At 37.2% G+C, this 24,200-nt stretch overlaps 1 long non-coding RNA gene across 1 annotated transcript; it reads right to left on the bottom strand.

Moving 5' to 3' along the window:
- Window positions 1–1,372: 1,372 nt before the first annotated feature.
- On the bottom strand, window positions 1,373–6,572 carry LOC116663194. Its single transcript, XR_004319339.1, has 3 exons — window positions 6,155–6,572; window positions 5,519–5,700; window positions 1,373–1,605 (listed from the first exon to the last, which is right to left on the bottom strand). It is a non-coding gene; the product is annotated as an uncharacterized LOC116663194 (long non-coding RNA).
- Between the last annotated feature and the right edge of the window lie 17,628 nt (window positions 6,573–24,200).

Genomic DNA, 24,200 nt, shown 5'->3' on the forward strand with positions numbered 1-24,200 from the left:
ACCCATGTTTCCTAAGAATCAGATCTGCTTTCCTTCGCATGAGCCCAGCAGGCGATAGATAGACTCAGGCAGCTGAGAAGTACTCAGTGATTAAAACAGGGGTGTGATGGCAGTGACAGGAGCTAAGGGGTAGGTTTAAATAAAAATATCCCAGGAAGACCTGATTGAAATTTATATAAATGTGTGCATATATGTGTATATGTATACGCACACACACATATGTATACATATATACATACATATATAGGTGAGAAATGAGTTTATTGGAAATAATTTGCACTATACATTATATTTTGCATTATATCACATGACCTTTTTCTTTTTTTAATTAAAACTTACTATTTGCCTCTAAATACGTCTAAGGTAGAGTTAAAAAATTGCTTCTTATGGATTCAAAACTCAATCTGTTACATTCACAGATCTCTCATGGTGCTCAAAATTGCATCTAGACTGGTGTTTAACAAAGAAAGTAGCACAAAATATTGAAGTCGTTTTGCAAATCTGAAGTGACAGGTTCTTTGTTGTAAGAATATATCTACTTACCAAGAGTGGCTTTTCGTCTAGAGGAGACCTGCTTTTTCATCTTCCTCATAACGAGAATGTGAAGGGGAAGCTTTCTGTGTATGTGCCGTGGCAAAAACATCTGTCTTTAAAAAATCTAGGTGATTACTTACAATTTTTCTGAAAGCCTTTCAAGCTCAAGGCCTTTCAACACCAAATACTGTATTCTTTACAACAAAGTTAAATTTCTTCTGCCATACACTAACTCAGAATTTTTGATATTTTCATTAACTTGACTGATTAAACTTTATGTGAATTAAACTTCGAAAAATAGGGTGAATTTTCTTTCCTTTTTTTGTCTTTTTTAAAAAATTGAAGCATAGTTGGTTTATAGTGTATCAATTTCTGGTGTACAGCACAATGTTTCAGTCATACGTATACATTCATATAGTCCTTTTCATATTTTATCATTATAGGTTACAAGATATTGAATATAGTTCCCTATGCTATACAATATAAATTTGTTGTTTATCTATTTTATATATAGTATATAGTATCTGCAAATCTTGAGCTCCCAATTTATCCCTTCCCACCCCTTTTCCCTGCTGGTAACCATAAATTTATTTTCTATGTCTGTGAGTCTTTTTCTGTTTTGTAAATAAGTTCATTTGTGTCTTTAAAATTTTTCTTTTTAGTTTCCATGTATAAGTGATATACTGTGGTATTTTTCTTCCTCTTTCTAACTTATAAGAAGGTGAATTTTCAAAGATAATTTTTCCTCCAGGTATTTGAGAACTATTGTATACACATTCAGTGCTTCAGAGTTAAATTTATGGTCTGTATTAAACATGTTACTTTATTAGTGCAAACATTTTTTTTTCAAGAAGCTGTCATTGAATTTTTTATTTCAAGCTATTATGTTTTTTGATAAAGCTGCCAGAATCTCTGTGTGTAAAAGAAAGTGAAAAGGTGGGATCCCTTATTACTAAAGAGGGCAGCACTCAGTGAATCTCTGTGGCTTCCAGGGCCCTGAAGGAGCCTGTCCACCAGGGAGCTTTGCTCTTAGGGCAGGTTTAAAGCAGACTTCACGGTGGGGACTCAGACCTGCAGAGTGGGAGAGAAGGATTGTGGGAAAGTTGCATAGTTTGTAATAAGATCAAAACCTACTTAACTAGAAATCGTTTCTCAGTTGTTTTTCCTGACAGAAAAGGCAAATACTGAAAAACACAAATTTGAGGCACAAGGCAATACTTGGAGGTTGAAGGAACCTCCCCAGTCTCCATCTTTCACCCTCTACAGGCCCCTCCCCACTGCTCTCCATGTAACAGCTGGAAAAATCCTTCTAAAAACACCTTAGTCAGATCATGCTACCTCCCTGCTCAGAATGATCCACAAATCAGGGCTTTGCATAACATCCGCAAATAAAAGCCAAAAGTCCTTCTGGGTTCTGGCCAAGTCTCAAACTCATCTTATACCACTCTCCCCTTTGAGCTTTCAGCTTCATTCACCTGGAAGTTTCCTGGTTGCTGCTGGAAAACTCCAACCCCTTTCCACTTGCTGCTCCATCTGTCTGTAACACTGTTCCCCAAAGCATCCATGTGGCTTGGCTTACTTAGGTCTTTGCTCAAATGCCCCCTTTTTAAGAAGCCTTGTCTAATTCCTGACACCCCCCCCCCACCCCTTTTTAGCACTCAGTCCTGGCTGGCAGTCTGTTAGGAATATATCTATTGACTGTCTACCCCACTGGAGAGTGAGCTCCTTGAGAGCTGGGACGCTGCCTCTTGGGAGCACTGATGTAACCCTTGTGCCTAGAATGGTGTCTGGTATGTACGTCGTGCATAATGAATCTTTGTGGAATGGATGAATGAATGACTAAATACATGAGAGCAATAAAAATGAATGGTTTTGGTGGAAGAAAGTCAGGCAAATGGGTTTTTAAATGTTTCTTGAGACAATTTCCTCATTATAGAAGATATTCCTGATAGGTACAGTTGATTTATCTAAACTGAACTTTGGGGCAATAAAAGGAGGGGAGGAAGGAGAGAAGGGACAGAATAGAAAGTGGGGAGACAAAAAGGTGGGCTAAAGATTGGGATGAGTAGTGGTGTGGCTATCTGTTCACTCTACTCAGGCAGCAGATTCAGTCAAGCCTGAAATAGTCAATATCTTTGGTAGAAATCCATGGAAAGATTGTATGGATAATTTTAAGGGTTTCCCTGACCAACACGAAAGATGTGAAACAGATTTTTAAGGGACTTAGTAAGTGAGTGGTGAAGGATTTATTAACATGCTCTATGTAGGAACTGAAAAATTAATCAAAAGCCCTAGAGAAACATCAGAAAACTGGTAAGATTACCTTCTGAAGACCTTAAACTCTGTGGAGGACTTAAGGAGTTTTCAAGGGTAATTTGAATTGCATGAGATTTTCACTTTATGGGCTGAGCAACCTAACCCTGGAGGAGGATGTGACTGTTGTAAAGAGAAGAGGAAAGACCAGGGTTTAAACTGGGTGTGCACTAAAACCGGTAAGGTTGATAGAAGAAGATGTATCACGATGGAGGTGGTTCTGTGTGTCGCCTATCTTTCTAGCTGATAGTTATTTAGGAAGAGCCTTGATTTTGACCAAAACCAAACTATCAGTGGTTGTGAAATCCAAGCACTTCTTTCTAGTTTATTGCCACCTCTCCATTACACAGAGTAACGAGGTTGGACATGGGCTGTCGATTTCCTGGTTGGTCATATAGTTGGTGATTCATTAGGAGTTTCCAGTGTGCACTCCATTAATGAAACATCTCATCTTCATGCATGTCAGTGCCACTGGAAATCATCACATGGTTTGCCTGTGATCTGCAGCTGTGCAGCTGGCCTCCGCGAGGATTTTACAATTTCTGACTCACTTGTTGGTGCATGCTTCACATAACCATAGCCTGGCAGGCCTGAAGTGGGGATGCGTGTGCAGGACTGTGAGGTAGTGACAATAGGGTGAAGAAGAGGAGTACGGAGGCTGAGATGATGCAAGGTCACATATAAGATTTGATGTGCTTTGGGATGCACAAGAATATTTTTTGAAAAATTAGTTAAAAGTTGAAGTAAAGGTGAATTTGTTTCTGCATTACTGAGATATACTTTAGTCTTCCTTTCCTTTTGTGTAATATGGATTTGTTTCAGTGTGTGAGGGTGAGGCTAATGCAATCTAAAGGAGCTTCTGCGGTGATTGGTTCACATTGACCTGTGTTCTTATCTTGAGAAATCACTGAGGTTTTTTTTCAAGAGGAAGCTGGGAAACAGATGAGCAACTACGACAGAACTCATGCTTAGGAAGCATCCTCCGCAAACACAGAATTGTGTTACCGACCTGGGTCTGCTCTTCACTGTAAGGTGTCCTAGCTCATTTAAAAAATTTTATTTTTAGTTTTTATTTGTGTTGAGAAACTTTCAACATGAAAAGATACAGCCTTGGGTTAACTTATAAAATTCTGAAGGGCATCCAATAAAGAAAAAATAGTAACACTATTTTTATGAGAATAGTCACTGTGGAAAAATTGTGATCAGATCTCCAATTTCCTCCATTATCTAGGTCGATAAGGAAAATAGTTCCCCCACTTTATTTCCTCTGTTCCAAATTCATTTTTAGTGATGTGGAGAGTTGCATATTTTATCATTGTAACATAAAGATGAACTATTTTGACAATCACCAAATTTAAATATGTAATAAAGAAGTTCAAGTCAAGAAACACACAGTGCAGCATAATGATGGAAAAGACCCAGCCAAGTTTTTAAACATTGGGATTGAAATTTCATGGCTTCTGAGGATGACTCACCACTGAGCTGTGTCATGAGTTTCATTTTGAAATAAAGTACACTGTGTGGTTTCATTTGAGGCTTTATGTTGATGCAAAAAGGAAATGAGCCCATATTGGGAAGTTAGCTTGAAATACAGCTAATGGATGATGCAAAAAGTGTCAGGCTGTTGTTTGGCCATCCTCCCCACCTCTGTTCAGGCATTATCAGGCTGTTCTACAACCATAGGATACCTGTCTGTCTCCTCCACTTGTCTGTGAACTTGTAAAGGGCAGGCACTGGGTTAAGCAAATAGAAGATGCTCAGGGAATGGCTGTTGGATGAACAAGTGAATGTCAGCTCTAAGGGAGTGAATTCATCCTCTCAAATCTGCCAGGATAATTGTTGATGAAAAGACTGTTCATCTGTGCACCCACATACTTGACTTAAACACAGGCTTATTTATAGAAGCTGTTTTACAGGGTTATTTTCACAATTATATTCACATCCTCCAACTTGGATGGTCTCTTGAAACCAGCAGGGGAGGAGGGGTGGTGAATATAGGATGTATAGTGGGAACAAAGCAGCAGTGATAAAAAATTGAATAAGATTAATTATATTTAAGTTGATTTTAATTTGTTTCAATTTACTTCCACGTATTTTGAAGAGACACAATGTTCTAGACTCTCTTCCAAGTATACTAGACTCTTGTGGTGAGGAGGGAGGCAGAAATTAGAGTTCTTAGATAAACAAAGAAACTAGAGCAGAAGAAAAAAAATGAAGATAAAAAAATAGAACTGAATTGTGAGGTGGTACAATTTAATCTTCAGATGCACAAGCTTTCATATCAGACCAGGACTGAGGCTGGTTCTATCATTTTTAGCTCTGAGAACTTGGAGAAGTTACTTGACTTAATCCTCAGTTACTTATTTGCAAATCGGGAATTGAAATAGTAATGGTACACGATAAGGTTATTATGAGGATTAAGCGATATGTTCATGCACAGCACGCACCCAACATGAAGTCCTGGATCAATGTCTGTGGGTGCTCGGCGAGTCAGTGTGAGAATGGAAAGGGTGAGGAAAACAGCTCTAAGACTGAGTTTGTTTTAGAGTTTCTGTTGCTGATCCATATAAAATACAGTGTTCTGCTGAGATGGCATTTGTTTCTTGTAGCCCAATCCAAATCACCAAATAATTGATAGCTTTTGAAAATAAACATTGAGACCATTATTTACTTCTCCAAACTTCACTGAAGGAAGTATCTTGAACTTTCCCCTCAAAAGAACGCAGATGAGAGTACAGAGCTGCTTCATTTCCAACAACCAGAAGGTTGCCTTCATTGTCCAAATTATAACCACGCAGTCCAGAGAAGGTACTTGTGCTTTTGGGAGAATAACAGTTCTAGATTCTGTAAAAACTGAAATAAATACTATAGAGAGCAGCTGAAGAAATGGGTGAAGTCTGGTCACTTTTCAAAAGTAAATTTCCATTTTCTGACATACGTAAACATTTCTCTTTCCTTTGGAATATGAACCCCAAACTTTTGGGGAGCCTCTTTTCGTCTGAATTAGCTATTTGTCTTAGGTTTCATTGAGAATGAGACCAGTCCATACGAGCTCTCTCAGTAACTCCTGGAGGGTAACCTCTGGTCCCTTTTTCTACCTCCGAAGAAGGTAGCTTGTTCTTTTTCTTGCCAAGAACATTGTCCTTGATTCTGTTAGGGCGCACCTCCTCTCGGTTTTGCTCCCTTCTTTCCATACTATCTTACTTCCATCTATCTTTTCCCCTCATGCCCACAAATATGGTCAGGGCCCTCCCTAGCCTCAAATAACCATCCTCTGGCTCTGTTACAAGAGCAGGCTGCTACTTACCTCTCTTCCGTTCACCACCAAACTTCTAAAAGACTGCTTTCACTTCTTACTCATGCATTCACTTCTTAACCCCTTGTAATATGGTTGCCACCTCTGCCCCTCTGTGAAACTACCTTCTGGAAGATCACTGGGTATTTCATATGCAACAGATCTAATGAGCATTTTGCAGTCCTCATTCTGTTTGTCCCTTCTGCAGAAACTTCCCTTCTTGGAACTCGCCCCTTCTGTGGTGTCTGTGGTACTGTCGTCTGCCAGGTCTTTCACCTTTCTGAGAACGTCTCTTCCGCCTCCTTCACTAGCTGCTTTTTATTCCTCCTTCTGCTCCCTAATGATGTTCTCTTCTCCGCATTCTTTGCCTCAGGTAACTCCTCATCCCCTCACGCTGATTTACACACGAATACCTTCAGTCTCTCGTCCCTTCATCTCAGAATCTCTCTCCTGATGATTCCCAAGCCCAGCAGTTTCTGACTGTTAGAATTTTCTTACTTAGATAATCAGCCAGAATTTCAAACTCAACATATTTTAAACTAAGCTTATTAACTTATACCGGCTAAACTCCAAACTCTGATTGTTTTTATTTTTTTATTAATGACGCTACTATTAATGAGTCTTCTTTCAAAACTCACTCTTCCTTCCTTCCCCTTCCTTCCTTCCTTTCTTCCTTTTCCTGTGCTTCATGCCTACTAAATTATGGTACACAGGGTGGGAAAATCATCTGTTTTGGAGTCAGACAAGTCTGGGTTCAGATCATGGTTTTACTCCTTACTGCCCTTTTGGCCTTGAGCAAATTACTTAAGCTCTAGGGGTCTTGGTATCCTTATCTATAAAAAGGGGGAAAAAAATCTCCTACATGGCCAATTGAGAGGATTGGAAGACAGCTGCACACTTTATACTCACTCTTCAATAAATAGTAATCTCATTCTTTTCCCTGGCTCTGGTTCTCTCAGACACACTTTTCTTTTCCAGTACTTGTCCGGGTACTTCCTGCAGCTCCCCACATGTAGGTGTTCATCACATGCTGTTTTTCCCTTTCTTTTCTTCTGTTGTTGCCTCCTCTGCTCAGACCTACATTGTTTCTTGTCTGGACAATTTCTGGGGCTCCCACATGGCCCTGGCTCCTGCCTGGGCTTTTGGATTTACCCCACACACTGCTGGTTGGCTGGCCTTCCTCAGGCTTCCTCAGACAAGGCAACTCCCCTGCTCAGAAACCTTCAATGCTTCATTATTTCCCAGAAAATGAACTAGGAAAACATATGGTCCAAGTTATCCTCACCGACTTAAATGTCACAATTCTTTCACATATGGCCTGCATCGTTTAACACGTGCTTACTTTTCTCTTCAGTTGCCTTTCCTCCTGGGTCTGGAGTGATACGTAGCAAGTCTCTGTCTGCCAGATCTGTTTCTACCACAGTGGTTTCCCTGATCCCCTAAACACTTGAAACTTCTCTCTCCTTTGACCCTACAAAGACTTTGCACTTCTCATCCTCAACTTAATCACCATTTTAGTGGTTAGTTGTTTATTTCTTTACACTTTCTCACTCTTCCCCTCATAAGAACATAGATCTTTGAGACTGTGTCTAATTACTGTACCTATTTTTGAAAATAGCTGATCTAGGGGGCCCTCAATACATTTTGGCTTAATTAAAATAATACAACTTTGATATACAGATCCCCTTGTGAAAGTCTTTTAGACAACAGAACCATTGTTAATGAGAGGAGAAAGAAGTGCCTCGATTTAAAAAATGATAATAATAATAAGTAGAATTGTAAAGGGGGAGGGTGTAGCTCGGTGGTAGAGTGCATGTTTAGCATGCATGAAGTCCTAGGTTCAATCCCCAGTACCTCTATTTAAAAAATAACATTAAATGAGAGGAGAAAGAGAGAGGAGGACTAATAAGAAGAAAGAGAAGAAGAAAAGAGAAAGGCAGTTCTTTTGCGGAACAAAGTAATTATTTTCTGATTGGGTGAGAAAAGTAGGAAATGCAAAGAAGTATAAGTCCCCCCAAAGTAGCAAAACTAGGATTGTACTGATAGGGGGAGTTTTGAAAGCAATCTCCATTCTGATCCTCTTCTAATTCTTGGAATAGTATAATGATTAATACTCCATGACAGAAGATATGCTGGCAAATTGCCCTCTATCTGAAAATAGAGGAAACGCCCTGGAAAGAATGAGATGTGGTGGTGAGAGGAAATGACAGTGTCATGAAAAGTCTAGCTCTCAGTCATCGCAGGAGCACCCCAAATCCCGGCCTATGTCAGGCCGCCTGATGGGATCCTGGTATCCCCCGTGTCACTGTGTAAAGGTGGTCACTTGGACACAAGCAGAGATAGAGCAGCCCAAGTACACGGAGGGGTCTAAGATTTGGGGACCCTATGTGCTGAGTATTCAAGTGGTGCTCAGGAGTAGCCTGTTAATTGATGTCCTAGACCTCCTCAGTCTTTTTAGGTGACAGAGCTTCTCTGGGGTCTGATCCCAGAGTGAGGTAAGCACTTCAGAACACATGGAGGTTCTCCAGGTCACTCAGTAACAACAGGACAAGTGGGCTTGTCCTAGGTAAAGAAGGATAGTAGTTGTACCTAACTCCTCCAGAAGCCGTTTGTTTACAGGCTTAAATCATAGGTGAGAACTCAACAGATTCCAAGAAAGTCTTTGAGCAGCCAAATGAAGGGTGATTTTAAAAATTTCTTTAAAATGAAAAATAATTTATCCCTGACCAGGCCTTTCTTCTAGTTAAGAGTGCTTACGTCTGTGTGGTTGAAAAACTTCCATTTCATTATGAATTTGTCAAAAGAAGAGTATTAAAAACACATTTTTAAGCCTAACAGAATGTCAGTTGTTCCATTGGAAAAATGGAACATTTGAAAAATCCAGAGAAGTGTCTGAGGAAGTGTGCTTTTGGTGAACTTGGCAGAAATTGCCTAGGCATTGAGTTTGCGATGGTTCAGGCTGGGACTGTCACTCCTTCAGATTTGTGTACCTTAGATTTGAACATATGCCAATAACTAAGGGAAAATTTATTAATTCATCATTTTACCATCAAACACACTATTATAAATATAGCAAGTGAAGACCAAGAAAATGGCCAAATTATTAATATTGGTGTTTTAATTCCAGGGCAAGGTAAAAAAAAATAAGATGGACTTCATTTTCCCAGACAGTTGTTTATGCTGTTTTGAGCCATAAAAGCGAGCTCTTTGACATGATGCTTTTTCACTTGTCTGCCTCTGTATCACTCCAGTTTCTACTAGAACCTAGGCTTCACTTTCTCAGGGAGTTCTAAAATTGCCTTTGAGGGAATCTTTAAGCAATTTCTAATTAGCTTTTTCGATTGTGCTTTTCATTGAATTCTGGTGCTCTTCCTTAAAATTTGCATGATTGGTTTTTAAAGAATTCTGCTAGCATCATGGACTCAGACAATTATTATTCCAGATTTTTTAATTTTAAAATTAAAAAAATTTTTGAGGGGGGGAGGTGATTAGGTTTATTTATGTATTTATTTATATTGATGGAGGTACTGGGGATTGAACCCAGGACCTTGTGCGTGCTAAGAATGCACTCTACCACTGAGCTACACCTTTGCCACCACCACCTCCAGGATTTCTTGAGCAAAGGTCACCAAAACTTTATTAAGCCTCCAAAATACTAAGGAAAACATTTTAAAGTCACATGTGAGAACAGCTTATGATTGCCTTCTGTTGATTTACTGCTTGTTTGGCAGGGTATTGCAATCATGCTTTTCATTACCGGGTTCATGTGGGAAAACTTAGGAACTGCTCCATAACTGTCACATCTGTGGACAATTTCAGGTTTTTCTGAATTTCCCTCATTATCTTCTGTATTTTCACTGGTTTCAAGCTTACTCATCAAACTTCCTGTTTTTAACCACTGATCCATGCTCCCAGTTGAAAATACAATTTGAAACTATTCACTTGACAAAGTTAAGTGAAGTATAACTTTACAACACAAGAAACCTCAGAATTTGGGTTTGTTCTGTGTTATGGGAGAATTCACTGTGTTTAGAGAAATAACTCAACCTAGATATGTGCTTGCGAAAAAATATTTAATCTCATAATTGCGGTGGTAATTTAACTGATCTGTGGGAATAAGTGTGTGTGTGTGTGTATGGAGAAGTTAGAAAAACCCCACTGATTCTTAACAGAACAGACTCATTAAATACAGCAACAATAAAGACTGTGAACTTGCCCTGAGATTATGTAACTGATAGATTACCACTGTTCTTCCTACCAAGTAGTGAAACTGTTTTCATATTAGACATGTTTTCACCTTTTCTTACTGGAGGAGCTATGTTTGTACTAAACAATGTTGGCTACTTTGATTGGAGCAGAGGTGGTAAGTTGAGCAGCCTGGGCCAATCAAGTACTCTTTTCTATGATTGGTGAATTAGGAGTAAAACATTCTAGTTTAGTCCATTTCCATTTTGTTGTAGTCAGATTTCTAAGATGACCCCAATCTCCCTTTAGATGGATGTAGTGATAACTTGCTGCTACTTTGGGAAAGAGGTCCTGGCTGATGGCACCCAATCATACCCCCTGAGTTATGCAGAACAACCTGCTCCTTTTCAAAATGAGCAGAGCCCGTATGTACTTTTGAGTCCTTAAATTTACTTTTCATCCATTTCTGATTCTTCTCTTGGACTTTTAGCTGTCATTTCTTCTTGCAATTTTGGTGCCCAAGGAAGGAGAGAAAGATAGTCATGTTTCTACCCAGTTCTGCCCCTTTTGGGTCCATACGTTCTATACTGGCCCTTGTGAACTTTTTAGTTGAAGGTGTACCACAGAGACATCTGGTCATTGAGAACATATTGATTTCCCAGTATATCTTGGGAAAGATGTAGTTTTTTTTGCTTTTAGTTCTCCTGTGATAATGTTGGACTCTTGCAAAAGGAACTTTGGCAAAAACTAAAGGTGAATAGGGTGGGAGTAGAGGGGTCAGATGGTGGGAGAGCATAGAAATCAATGAATTTGCATAGTACAGAGTTCTGATCTGTCCTTTATGTACAACCAGGATCCAGTGTCGCTAGGTTGTCTTTAGAGTAGGTAGTCCTTGATCTCTGGATTAATTTTAAACCTCTCTGTATTGTGTATATATATATTTGAATGAGTGCAAAATTAAAAAAGAAGACACTAAAAGCATGAGGGATAGGAGGAAAAAAAAACAGGTAAATGGTACTTCATTAAAATTAAAAATGTTTATGCTTCAAAGGACACCATCAAGAAAGTAAAAGGGCAACCAATGTAATGGGAGGACATATTTGCAAATAATTTCTTTGATAAGGAATTTGTATTCAGTATATAAAAAGTACTGTTAAACTAACAATAAAAGACAAATAATCCAATTAAAAACAAGGAAAGGAATTGCATAGACTTTTCTCCAAATGATATACATGTGGTCAATAACCACATGAAAAGGTGCTCAATATCATTAGTCATTAGGGAAAAGCATGTCAAAGTCACAATGAGATACTACTTCTCACCCAATAGGATGGATGATCTGTACTTGATTACTGAGTTATTTCTTAATCTTAATACACATTCTTTTTTTTCTTAATTTTTATTTATCTATTTTTTAGTCAGTTTACAATGTTGTGTCAATTTTTGGTGTACAGCATAATGCTTCCATCATACATGAACATACATATATTTGTTTTCATATTCTTTTTCACCATAAGTTATTACAAGATATTGAGTATAGTTCCCTGTGCTATACAGTATGAACTTGTTTATCTATTTTATATACAGTAGTTAGTATCTGCAAATCTCAGACTCCCAATTTATCCCTTCCCACCTGCTTCCCCCACTGGTAACCATGTTTGTTTTCTATGTCTGTGAGTTTGTTTCTGTTTTGTAAATAAGTTCATATATATATATATATTTATATTTTTGTTATATATCATATATATACTTATATATATTTTTTGAAGATTCCACATATAAGTAATATCATATGGTATTTTTCTGGTTTGATAATTTTCTTTTGTATTATTAGCTTGGTTTCTTTTTGGTTTTTGTGACTCTGTTGTATGCTTTTGATTTGGGGTTACCCTGTTTTTCAAGTGTGTTAACCCCTTACTATATCTGTTTGCTTTAGACTGGTAGTCATGTGGGCTCAAACACATCCTAAAAAGAATGAAGGAAAAAAAAAAAAGAAAAAAGAAAAAAAAAAGAAGAGAGAGAAAAAAATGTATATTTTCTTGTTGCCCTCTCCCACCTTTTATGATTTTGATGTCCTTTATTTTTTTGTAATCTTCGTGTTTATTCTCTTGCAACTCATTGTAGTTACCGCATTTCCAATTATGGTTTTCTCATTTCTATAGCTTTCTGCTTTTTTTCTATTTAGAGTAGACCTTTCAATTTCTTTTAGGATAGGTTTAGTATTGCTGAATTCTTTTAGTTTTTGCTTGTCTGTGAAATTCTTTATCTCTCCTCATACTCTAAAGGATAGTCTTGCCTGATAGAGTATCCTAGGTTGCAGCTGTACTCATTCAGGATTTTGAATGTATCTTGCCACTCCCTTCTGGCCAATAGTGTTTGTGTAGAGAAATCAGCTGAAAGCCTTATGCGGGGTTCTCTTATAACTAACTCTTTTTCTCTTAGTACCTTTAGAATCATTTCTTTATCTTTAACTTTGGCCATCTTAATTATAATTTGTCTCTGTGTAGGTCTCTTTGGGTTCTGTGCTTCCTGTACTTGGATATCTGGTTCCTTCTTTAGGTTTGAGAAGTTTTCAGTCATGATTTCTTCAAATACCTTTTCAATCCCCTTTTCTCTTTCTTTTCCTTCTGGGACCCCTATTATGCAAAGGTCAGCATACTTTATTTTATCCCATAGGTCCCTTATATTGCTTTCACTGGTTTTTACTTGCTTTTATGTCTGCTGTTCTGATTGGGTGACTTCTGTTATCCTGTCTTCTAAGTCACTTATTCATTCCTCTGCATTATCTGGTCTGCTTTTACTCAGCTCTTATCTCAGCCATTGAGTTTTCTGTTTTTAATTGGCTCTTATTTATAGTTTCTATTTCCTTTTTTATAGTATCCTCTATCTCTATTCATAATCTCTCTTATTTCCTTCAGTGCTTTTATCACCCCCTTTTTGAAGTCATGATCTAGTAGATTGTCAAGGTCTATCTCACTGTTTATTCTTTCAGGGGACTTTTCTTGTTCTTTTAATTGGGAGTGGTTCCTCTGCTTCTTCATTTTACTTATATTTCTCTGGGTCTGTGGATTTAGGAGTACCAGTTATCTACTGTGGTCTTGAAGGGCTGTTTTTGTTGGTTGGTTGGTTTGTTTTTATTTAAAGTGGGAGTGACCCCATTTAGACTGTGTGCATCTAATAGTTTTGTTGCGAGGGCTGTGCTTACTATAGATGGTTGCCATGTCTTCCTTCCATGTGTGTTGGCTGTTACCCTTTGATTGGGAGTGTGGTTGGTGTTGTGGTGATCAGAGCCTGCCCTGATTGTTGTTTAGTGGGGCCTCCTTTTTTGTTTTGTGGTTGTCACAGCCTTGACAGGGGGCTGGATCTGCTCTCCTGTTGCTGGAATAGAGGCTTCTAGACCTGTTTTTAAGCTGTAGTGTATGGTAGGCAGGGTTGGAACACTTCAGTTGGGAAGAAAAGTTGCTGAGTGTACCTCTGTAGGAGATGTCGACGGGGAAGTGCCCTCCATGGTGTTGTCTGTCACTTGCTGTGCAGGCTTAGAAAGTACTCTTTATTGATGCTGCCTTTGTCCCCTCCTTAGCTGTGGGAATGTTGGCCACCCACTCTGGTGGCCCCCAGGTTCTGGGTCCCAGGAACCACCAGCGCAGTTCTGCCAATGTCAGGCACTAGGACCCGCCATAGTGAGCGAGCAGTCATACCCCTGAATCTGTAGTGCCACAGGGTCAGTGCAGACCCCAGCCCTGCCTCCGTGGATGGTAGGGTACACTGGCCCATACTTGCCCCCACCATGTGCCAGAACTCTGCTCACTGCCTGTTGTCCCAGAGGCGTGGGTCCACAAACGGTCCAGAGAGAGCAAATCCAACCTCTCTGCCTGGGGCTGTAGACAGACCTCAGTCCCGCCTGAGGAAGTTGCAGGGCCCCTGGGTATGGATTCAGCTTTCAGCCCTGCCTCTGCGCAGCATCTATTGCTGAGACTGAGCCCCAGCCCTCTTCTCACCAAGTGGAAACAGGGGCTGTGGTGAGGCTGCGTTGTACCCCCCCTCCACACACACCAGCAGTGGTGCTTTTTTATTGGGGTTCCAGGCTATTCTGTTCCACACACACCCCCAGCCAGAGCTCACACCACCCTCCAGTCCCCTGAGGCTGCCTCTGTGCAGTGGGCCCCAGCCCTCTCCTCGGGCTCCTCACCAGTCTCCAGCAGCCAGTCCCAGCTTTTCCCTGCCCGCTGGTGTCTAGGGCCAGGGATCGCACGGACCTTCTATGCCAGTTTACTTTAGCTCTGTTTGCCAAGTGAATGCCACTTTCCCCTCTGAGCCTCAGAAGCTCTGCTTCTGTCCCTGTGACCTCCTGGTGGATTTTGTGAGAATCCGTCCTGTATTTCGAAGTGAGAGACACTCTGCAAGAGTTCAGTAGGTGTTCTGTGCCATTCAATGTGTTTGTAGATGTAATTCTTGGTGTATTTGTGGGAGAGGGTGAATTGTGAGTCTCTCTACTCTGCCATCTTGGCACCTGCCCTATTTTTTATTGAAGTGTAGTTAATTTACAATGTTAGTTTCAGGTGTATAGCAAAGTGAGTCAGTTATGCATATCCATATGTGTATATAAATATACACATTTATATGTATTCAGATTCTTTTCCACTATAGCTTATTACAAAAAATTGAGTATAGTTTCCTGCGCTATACAGTAGGTCCTTGCTGTTTATTTATACGTGGTAATGCTAATACACATTTTTGAAAAGACTGGTCAAGTTCAGGGGAGAAGACATTAGCTGTAAAGCAGTGCCTAAGAAGGTGAACAATATGGGGGTTAAATGTATTGGTTTCATTGACTTAAGCTCTAAACAATTAAACTACTCACAGCCTCCCTAAATGTTAACAATTTCTTATAATTGGACAACAAAATCCTAACACATCACAGTTAACCTTTTACAGTAAATACTGTGTCTAGCATTTTTAAAAACAGATTTTCTGCTGTAGCAGCACTTTGCAACTTCGCTGTGGAAAAAATACCTTTAATATCTACCTCAGCAGGAAGAGTGCATCAGAAGAGATTCTTCTTTTATTTCCTATTGACTTGCTGAACTATGCATCAGTTGTTTTCATTTATTTGCCATGATAATTCAATGGTAGTAGATTTTAAAAGATAGAAACTCTTCTCATATTTTCACTTTTTTTGGCATCTGAAAATGGAGTAGTGAGCTAGATATTTTCAAAATGCTCCTAGCTCAAGAATTCTGTGACCTTTACTTCATTGATAACGCAAATGTAAATTTCAGGTCTTTCCGGGATACTGGTTTAAGGAGAATTGGTGGGTGTGAATGCTGCCTAACAGTTTTAAAGTTATCTGCATAATCTTTTGATAACCATCAATTAAGTTTCATATTCTGTCAAAATTTCCTCTACAACCCAAGAACAAATGATCTTCTGGAGCAGTTGTAGCACTTAAAAAATACCTCCTTCTCTCATGGTTTTATCTCCCTGTCTTGTTGAAACAGGCTTTAAATACACAAGTAATGCTTTCTGTTCATTGACCATGTGGGAAATTATCATCCTTCCACTTTCCCATAAATTGAAAGAAGTTCCCTGAAAGAAGCGGACTCTCAATGGTGGGCTGAGTTAAACACAGAAAGTCAAAAATACATGAGAAAATCTTGAGACATGGGAGAGTCAACTTCAGGAAACTTAAGTTCAGCCACCTTCCACTTGATGTCTCTATAAAGGCCACAGAGATTCAAGAGTAGTGGTTCTCCCACCAAATGAAAGTTCAGAGATAAAGCCCATCTGGAGAGATAAGAGTATGGAACTTTCTTTGAAAAGTATGAATAACTAGTCAAATGTATTATACTAATTTTCCACCCCAGTCTTGTAGAGCCAAGAAATTAACTTTACTTTTTACAGAAGCTATAGCAGTTTATGAGATGTGTTTACAAACTGGCTGCCCTTTATTCAATAAGAGTTAACACATATTTCATCAAATCATATTATGAAATATTTATTCTAATTAGTGAGACCTCATTTATTTTATTTCATGAAATGTATACATTTCTCTTTCCTAATAATAAGAAATAAAACTCAAAACCCTAGAATAAGAAGTGAAACATGTGAAGAAGTATATAGTTTTAAAAAGATCTTTTAGAGGAACTATGAGCTAAAAAGTAGGGAACCATAATATAAGAGTATCCTGCTCTAGGACAATTGGGGCTCGTTGTTTCCCAGTATCATGGGATCACAGGGCTTTGGGATATTTCATAGCCCAAGCTTTCAAAATGTGGTTTTACTGGATCTCTTCTATGGAATATAGTTCACTGATGATCAAATATACTTCCTCAAATTTACAGTATCTTCAAATATACTATTACTATTTGGTATTTACTGATTCCTTGAATAAATGAATATATGAAGCATTCTGCTAAGCTATATTCCACATACAATTCTATGTAATAGCACCATGATGTTTTTTGCCCCTATCTTTATGGAGGTATAATTGACAAAATTTGTGTTTGTTCAAAGTGTATGACAGTGTTTTGATACAGATATGCATTGTGAAATAATTGCCACAATCAAGCAAAGTAACATATCTATCACCTCATATAGCTACCATTTCCTCCGCTTCTCCCTTCCTCCCTCCCTCCCTCCCTCCTTCCCTTCCTTCCTTCCTTCTTTTTTGTGATGAGAATACTTAAGATCTACCTTCTTAGCAAATTTCAAGTATATAATACAGTATTGGTAACTATGTTCACATTGCTGTACATTAGATCTTCAGAACTTGTTCATTTTGCTTAACTGAAACTTTGTACCCTTTGACCAACATCTCCCCACTTCCCCTTCTCTAAGTCCTGGCAACCACCATTCTACTCTCTAGTTTTATGAATGTGACTCCGTCATATGGAGGTTCCACACATATGTGAGACCACACAGTGTTTGTCTTTCTGTCTGGCTTATATCACTTAGCATGACGTTCTCCAGGTTCATACATGCTGTTGTAAATGTCTGGATTTCCTTCCTTTTGAAGATTGAATAATATTTCATTGTTTATACATATACCACTTCTGCTTTATTCATTCATTCATTAATAGACATTTAGATTATTTCCATATCTTGGCAATTGTGAATAATGCTGCAGTGAACAGGGGAGAGCAGATATTTTGAGATACTGATTTCATTTCCATTGGATATGTACTCAGAAGTGGGATTGCTGGATCATAAGGCAGTTCTGTTTATAATTTTTTGAAGAACGTCTATACTGTTTTCCAAAATGGCTGTACCAATTTACACTACCATCAATAGTGTTCAAGGGTTCTCTTCGTAGACATCCTCACCGACATTTGTTATCTCTTGTCTTTTTGATTAATAGGCATTCTAACAGGTGTGAAAACTCACCTGATTTCAATGTAAATAAACAAAAACATTGTGGTTTTGATTTGCATTTCTCTGATGATTAGAGATACAGAGCATTTTTTCATGTATCTCTTGGCCATTTGTATGTCTTCTTTTGAGAAATGTCTATTTAGGTCCTCTGCCTATTTTTTAATCTTTTTTTTTTTTTTGCTATTAAATTGTATGAATTACTTATATATTTGGATATTAACCCCTTATCAGATATGCGGTTTGTAAATATTTTCTCCCATCAAATAAGTTGCCTTTTCATTTTGTTGATGGTTTCCTCTGATGTGGGAAAGCTTTTCAGTTTGATGCAATCCCATGGCTTTTTTGCCTTAGTTGTCTATGATTTTTGTGTCATATCCAAAATATCATTGCCCAGACACAATACCAAGAAGTTTTCCCCTTGTGTTTTCTTCTGACAGTTTTATGGTTCCAGGTCTTATGCTTAAGTCTTCAATCCATTTTAAGTTGGTTTTTGTATATGGAGTGATATAAAGGTACAATTTCATTGGTCTGTATGTGGATATTCAGTTTTCTCACTACCATTCATTGAAGAGACTATTCTTTCCCCATTGTGTACTCTTGACACTCTTGTTGAAGGTCTGTTGACCATACATAAGTGGATTTATTTCTGGATTGTCTATTCTGTTCCATTGGTCTATATATCTGTTTTTCTATCAGTACCAATTGTTTGACTATAGTAGCTTTGTAATATATTTGGAAATCAGAAAGTGTGATGCCTCTAACTTTGTTCGTCTTGCTCAAGTTGGCTTTGGCTGTTTGAAATCTTCTGTGGTTCCATATGAATTTTCGGATTATTTTCATAATTCTATAAAGAATGCCATTGGTATTTTGATGGGGATTGCACTGAATCTGTAGTGGGTAGTATGGACACTTTAATGATATTAATTCTTCTGATCTATGTACATGAATTGTCTTTCCGTTTATCTGTGTCCTTTAAAATTCTTTCATCAATATCTTATAATTTTGAGTGTACAGTCTTCATTGATTAAGTTTATTCGTAAGTATTTTATTCTTTTTGATGCTATTGTGAATGGAATTTTTTCTCAGTTTTTTTGGATTGTTCATTGTGTATAGAAATGTGATTGATTTTGTATTCTACAACTTTACTGAATGTATTAGTTCTATCCTTTTTTGTTGAGCTTTTAGGAATTTTTCACGTGTATGATTATATTATCTGCAAGTAAAGATACTTTTACTTCTTCCTTTCTGATTTGTATGCCTTTTATTTCATTTTCTTGTCTAATTGCTCTGACTAGGAATTCCAGTAATATATTGAGGAGAAATGATGGGAATGGGCATCCTTGCCTTGTACCAGATCTTAGAGGGAAAAGTTTGTAGTTATTTTCCAATTGGTTATGATGTTAGCTGTCAGCTTTTCATATATGGCTTCTATTGGGTTGAGGTAAGTTCCATTTATAATTATTTTTTGAGATTTTTAATCATGAAAGTGTGCTTAATTTTGTTAAATGCTTTTCCTGAGTCTATTGAAATGATCATGTACTTTTTTCTTTCATTTTTTTAATATGGTATATCACATTATTCATCCATCAATGGACAATTGATTTGCATATGTTGAACCATCCTTGCTTCCCAGCATTGAATCCCACTTAGTTGTGGTTTATGACCCATTTCATGTGCTATTGAGTTCAGTTTTTTAGTATTTTATTAGTGATTTTTGCATCTATGTTCATCAGGGATATTGGCCTGTCATTTTCTTTTCTTATAGTAGCTTTGGTTTTGATATCAGAGTGATGCTAGTCTCATAAAGTGAGTTTGGATGTATTTCCCCTTCTTACATTTTTTTGAAGAATTTAGAAAGAATTGGTATTAATTCTTCTTTGAATGTTTGGTAGAACTCATCTATAAAATCATCTGGTCTTGGGCTTATCTTTGTTGGAAGATTTTTGATTGCTGATTCAATCTCCTTATTTGTTATTGGTCTCTTCAGGCATTCTATTTCTTCTTGATTCAGTTTAGTAGGTTGTGTATTTCTAGGAATTTATCCATTTCTTGTAGGTTATCCTCTTTGTTGGTATGTAATTGTTCATAATAGTCCTTTATAATCCTTTTTATTTCTGAGGCTTCCATTGTAATGCTCCTCTTTCATTTAAGGTTTTATTTATTTGAGTCTTTATCTTTTTTCTTAGTCTGCCTAAGGGTTTATTGACTTTCTTTATCTTAATACCAAATTTTAGTTTTATTGATTTTTTCTTTTCTTGTTCTATTTCCTATTTGATTTAATTCTTAATACTCTAATCTTTCTTATTTCCTTCTGTCTTATTACTGCTTTTGCTGTATCCCCAAATTTTTGATATGTTTTCATTTCCATTGTCTCAAGATACTTTTACAGTTCTCTTTTGATTTGTTTTTTGACCCAATTGTTGTTCAAGAATGTTGTTCAGTTTTCACATATTTGTAACTTTTTCTGTTGTCTAGCTGTTACTGATTTTTAGTTTTAATTCATTACGGTCAGAAAATATACTTGGAATGATTTTGATCTTCTTGTTTGTTAAGACTTGTTGTTGTGACCTAACATGATCTATCCTAAAGAATGTTCTGTGTTTGCCTGAGAAGAATGTGTATTTTCCTGCTGTTGAGTGAAAAGTTCTGTGTATGTTTGTTAGGTTCATTTGGTCTATAGTGTTGTTCAAGTTAGCTATTTCTTTATTAATCTTCTGTCTTTATGTTCTATCCATTATTTTAAGTGGGGCATTTAAGTCCCATACTCTAACTGTATTGCTGTCAATTTCTCCTTTTAGATTTGTCAGTGTTTGCTTTATGCATTTAGGTGCTCTGATGTTGGGTACTTATGTATTTATAGTTTTCATATTTTCCTGTTGAGTTGACCCTTTCATCATTATATAATGACCGAGTTTGTCTCTAGAGATAGTTTTTGACTTAAAGTCTATTTTCTTTGATATAATTGCCTCTCTTGCTTTCTTTTTATTACTACTTTTATGAAATATCTTTTTTCATCCCTTCACTTTCAGATATGTGTCTTTAAATCTAACCTGAGTCTCTTGTAGGCAATATATCACTGGATCTTGTTTTTAATCTATGCAGGGATTTTATGCCTTTTGTTTGGGAGTTTTATCTATTTACTTTTAAAGTAATTATTAATAGGTGAAGACTGACTATTTCCATTTTATTAATTGTTATTTGTCTGTTTCACAGTTGTTTTTGCTCTTTTTTTCTTGCTGTCTTCCTTTGCAGCAATTACTTTGATTTTTGCAGCAGTTACTTTGATTCTTTTCTCTTTATCTTATGTTTATCTATTAGGGCTTTTTCTTTGTGCTTAGCATGAAGCTTACATAAAATATCATGTAGTTATAACCATCTCTTATACCTTGATAACTTAAATTCAATCACATACAAAAACTCTACACTTTTACTCCCTTCTCCCACACACTTTGTGTTCTTGTAGTCAAGATTTTCTTTTTATGTTGTGTATCCATTAATATTTTTTGTTTTTACTGGTATATTAGGGTAACTTAGGCATCATCATTACAGTATTACATTATTCTGTATTTGTCATATATTTACTTTTAGTAATGAGATTTATGCTTTCATATGCTTTCATGTTGCTGTTTAGTATGTTTCTTTTCTGTGGATTTTATTTTATTTTTAATTTTTTAATTGAAGTTTAGCTGATTTACAATATTGTGTTAGTTTCTGGTATACAGCATAGCGATACAGTTTTATATATATATACACATACTATATATATATATATATATATATATATTCCTTTTCTTATTCTTTTTCATTATAGGCCATTACAAGTTATTGAATATAGTTCCCTATGCTATATGGTAGGACCATGTTATTTATCTGTTTTATATATAGTAGTTTATATCTGCAAATCTCAAACTCCCAACTTATCCCTCCTCATCCCCTTTCCCCCTGGTAACCATAAGTTTGTTTTCTGTCTGTGAGTCTGGTTTTTTTTGTTTGTTTGTTTTGAAAATAAGTTCATTTGCGTGATTTTTTTAGATTCCACATATATGTGATATCATATGGTATTTTTCTTTCTCTTTATGGCTTATTTCACTTAGTGTGACAATCTCCAGATCCCTCCATGTTGCTGCAAAAGACATTATTTCATTCATTTTTATGGCTGAGATAGAAAGATAGATAGATAGATAAATAGATAGATAAATAGATAGATACCACAATTCTTTTATCTAGTTGTCCATCGATGGACATTTAGGTTGCTTCCATGTCCATGCTATAGTAAATAGTGCTGCTATGAACATTGGGGTGCATGTATCTTTTTAAATTAAAGTTTCCTGTGGATATATGCCTGGGTAGGGGATGGCTGGATCATATGACAAGTCTACTTTTAGTTTTTTAAGGAATCTCCATACTGTTTTCTATAATAGCTGCACCAAACTACATTTCCATCGGCAGTGTAGGAGGGTTCCCTTTTCTCCACACGCTCTCCAGCATTCATCATTCATGGACTTTTGAATGATGGCCATTCTGACTGGTGTGAGGTGATACCTCATTATAGTTTTGCATTTGTCTGATAATTAGTGATATTGAGCATTTTTTTCATATGCCTACTGGCCATTTGTATGTCTTCTTTGGATAAATGTTTAGGTCTTCTGCCTATTTTTTTGATTGGGTTGGGTTTTGTTGTTGTTGTTATTGAATTGTATGAGCTGTTTGTATATTTTGGAAATTAAGCCCTTGTCAGCTGCATCATTTGCAAATATTTTCTCCCAGTCCATAGGTTTTGTTTATGGTTTTCTTTGCTGTGCAAAAGCTTGTAAGTTTAATTAGGTCCCATTTGTTTATTTTTGTTTTTATTTTCATTGCCTTGGGAGACTGACATGGAAAAATATTGCTACAATTTATATCAAAGAGTGTTTTGCCTATGTTCTCCTCTAGGAGGTTTATAGTGTCTTGTCTTATGTTTAAGTCTTTAAGCCATTTTGAGTTTATTTCTGTGTATGGTGTGAGGGAGTGTTCTAATTTCACTGATTTGCGTGAGGCTGTCCAGCTTTCCCAATACAACTTGTCAAAGAGATTGTCTTTTCTCCATTGCATATTCTTGCCTCCTTTGTTGAAGATTAACTGACCTTCAGTGTGAGGGTTTATTTCTGGGATCTCTATTCTGTTCCATTGATCTATATGTCTTTTTTTTGTGTGCCAATGTCATGCTGTTTTGATTACTGTAGCTATGTAGTATTATCTAAAATCTCGGAGATTTGTGCCACCAGCTTTGTTCTTTTTCTTCAGTATTGGAAGAGAGGTAAAACTGAACTTTGTTGTTTCTGTATCACAGTGCAACCTCTCTGTCTAATCCTTCTTTCTTTTCCCCCTTACAGTTGGTCCTGAGGCCAATAAAGTACTGATGCAAATCTCTATTGCAGTCTTTCCCCCAGGGAACATGACCTAAAATAGCTAAGGAAAAGTTTTAATTCCCAAATGATTTCTTCTTCTTACTCATTCAGCATTCTTCTGGTGATTCTCCTTCTGACAGTTATGTAATCTGAGAAACAGCCCAAGCACAATATAAGTGGGAAGGCAAGTACATTAAAAATAAAATTTAAGAGAAATTTGAATTCCTGCCATTCCTTCCCTTGCATTAGAATGGTTAGAGATCTTTCCACATAATGGCACATGACAAGAAAATTGAAGCCATTCAGTCAGTATTTTGGGTGTGTACTATATATACAGCATTATGAAAAATTAAAAAAAAAAAAGACATGGCTTCTCAGGAAAAAAACCCCAAATAACTATAGAGTGAGAAAAGGCAGCATTAGTGTTTCTAATACAGTGTTATGATATTTGATTAGGAAGGAATAAATCTGTTTTAGCTGGGGTAATCAGAGCAGATATCTGAAAAATGTGGTATTAAGAGGACATTGCATGGGGAGCATATAGCTCATTGGTAGACGGCATGCCTAGCATGACTGAGGTCCTGGGTTCAATCCCGAGTACCTCCATTAAAAAAATGGATAACTTAATTATCCCCCAAATGAATAACCTAATTACCTTCCCCCCCAAAAGATGAAAAAAATAATAATAAAATGAGGACATTGCAGAAGGGCTCAGTGTAACCAAGGACGGGATCTTAGTCAACATAGCTTGTTAAATCACTTAACTGACTTTTTAAAAACTCCTGATGCTCTGATACTTTGTTAAGTCTTGGTGGCCCAGTATGAGTCAGTTAGAGGTTAATTGGTTTTGCCTGTGAACCTGGGTCAGCTAGCCTTCACGTGGTTCCACAGTCCCATTTCATTCTTTTCATAATCTGCAAGATCAAGTGACCTTCTTAGTAACTTAAACTTTCAAATTTTGCTGAAAGGGTTTTTCACTGGTTCCTTGTAATTCTATATGAGATAAATCATGAGAAAGTTTAAGAAGGGCTTAAGTGTGTCCACTTATGTTTTTGAATCATTTACTTCTAGCCCTGGACTCCCTTCTTTCTGCCTCGTTGACTTGTATTGCTTCT

This window comes from Camelus ferus, chromosome 1 (genome assembly GCF_009834535.1).
Source record: "Camelus ferus isolate YT-003-E chromosome 1, BCGSAC_Cfer_1.0, whole genome shotgun sequence".
NCBI lineage: Eukaryota > Metazoa > Chordata > Mammalia > Artiodactyla > Camelidae > Camelus > Camelus ferus.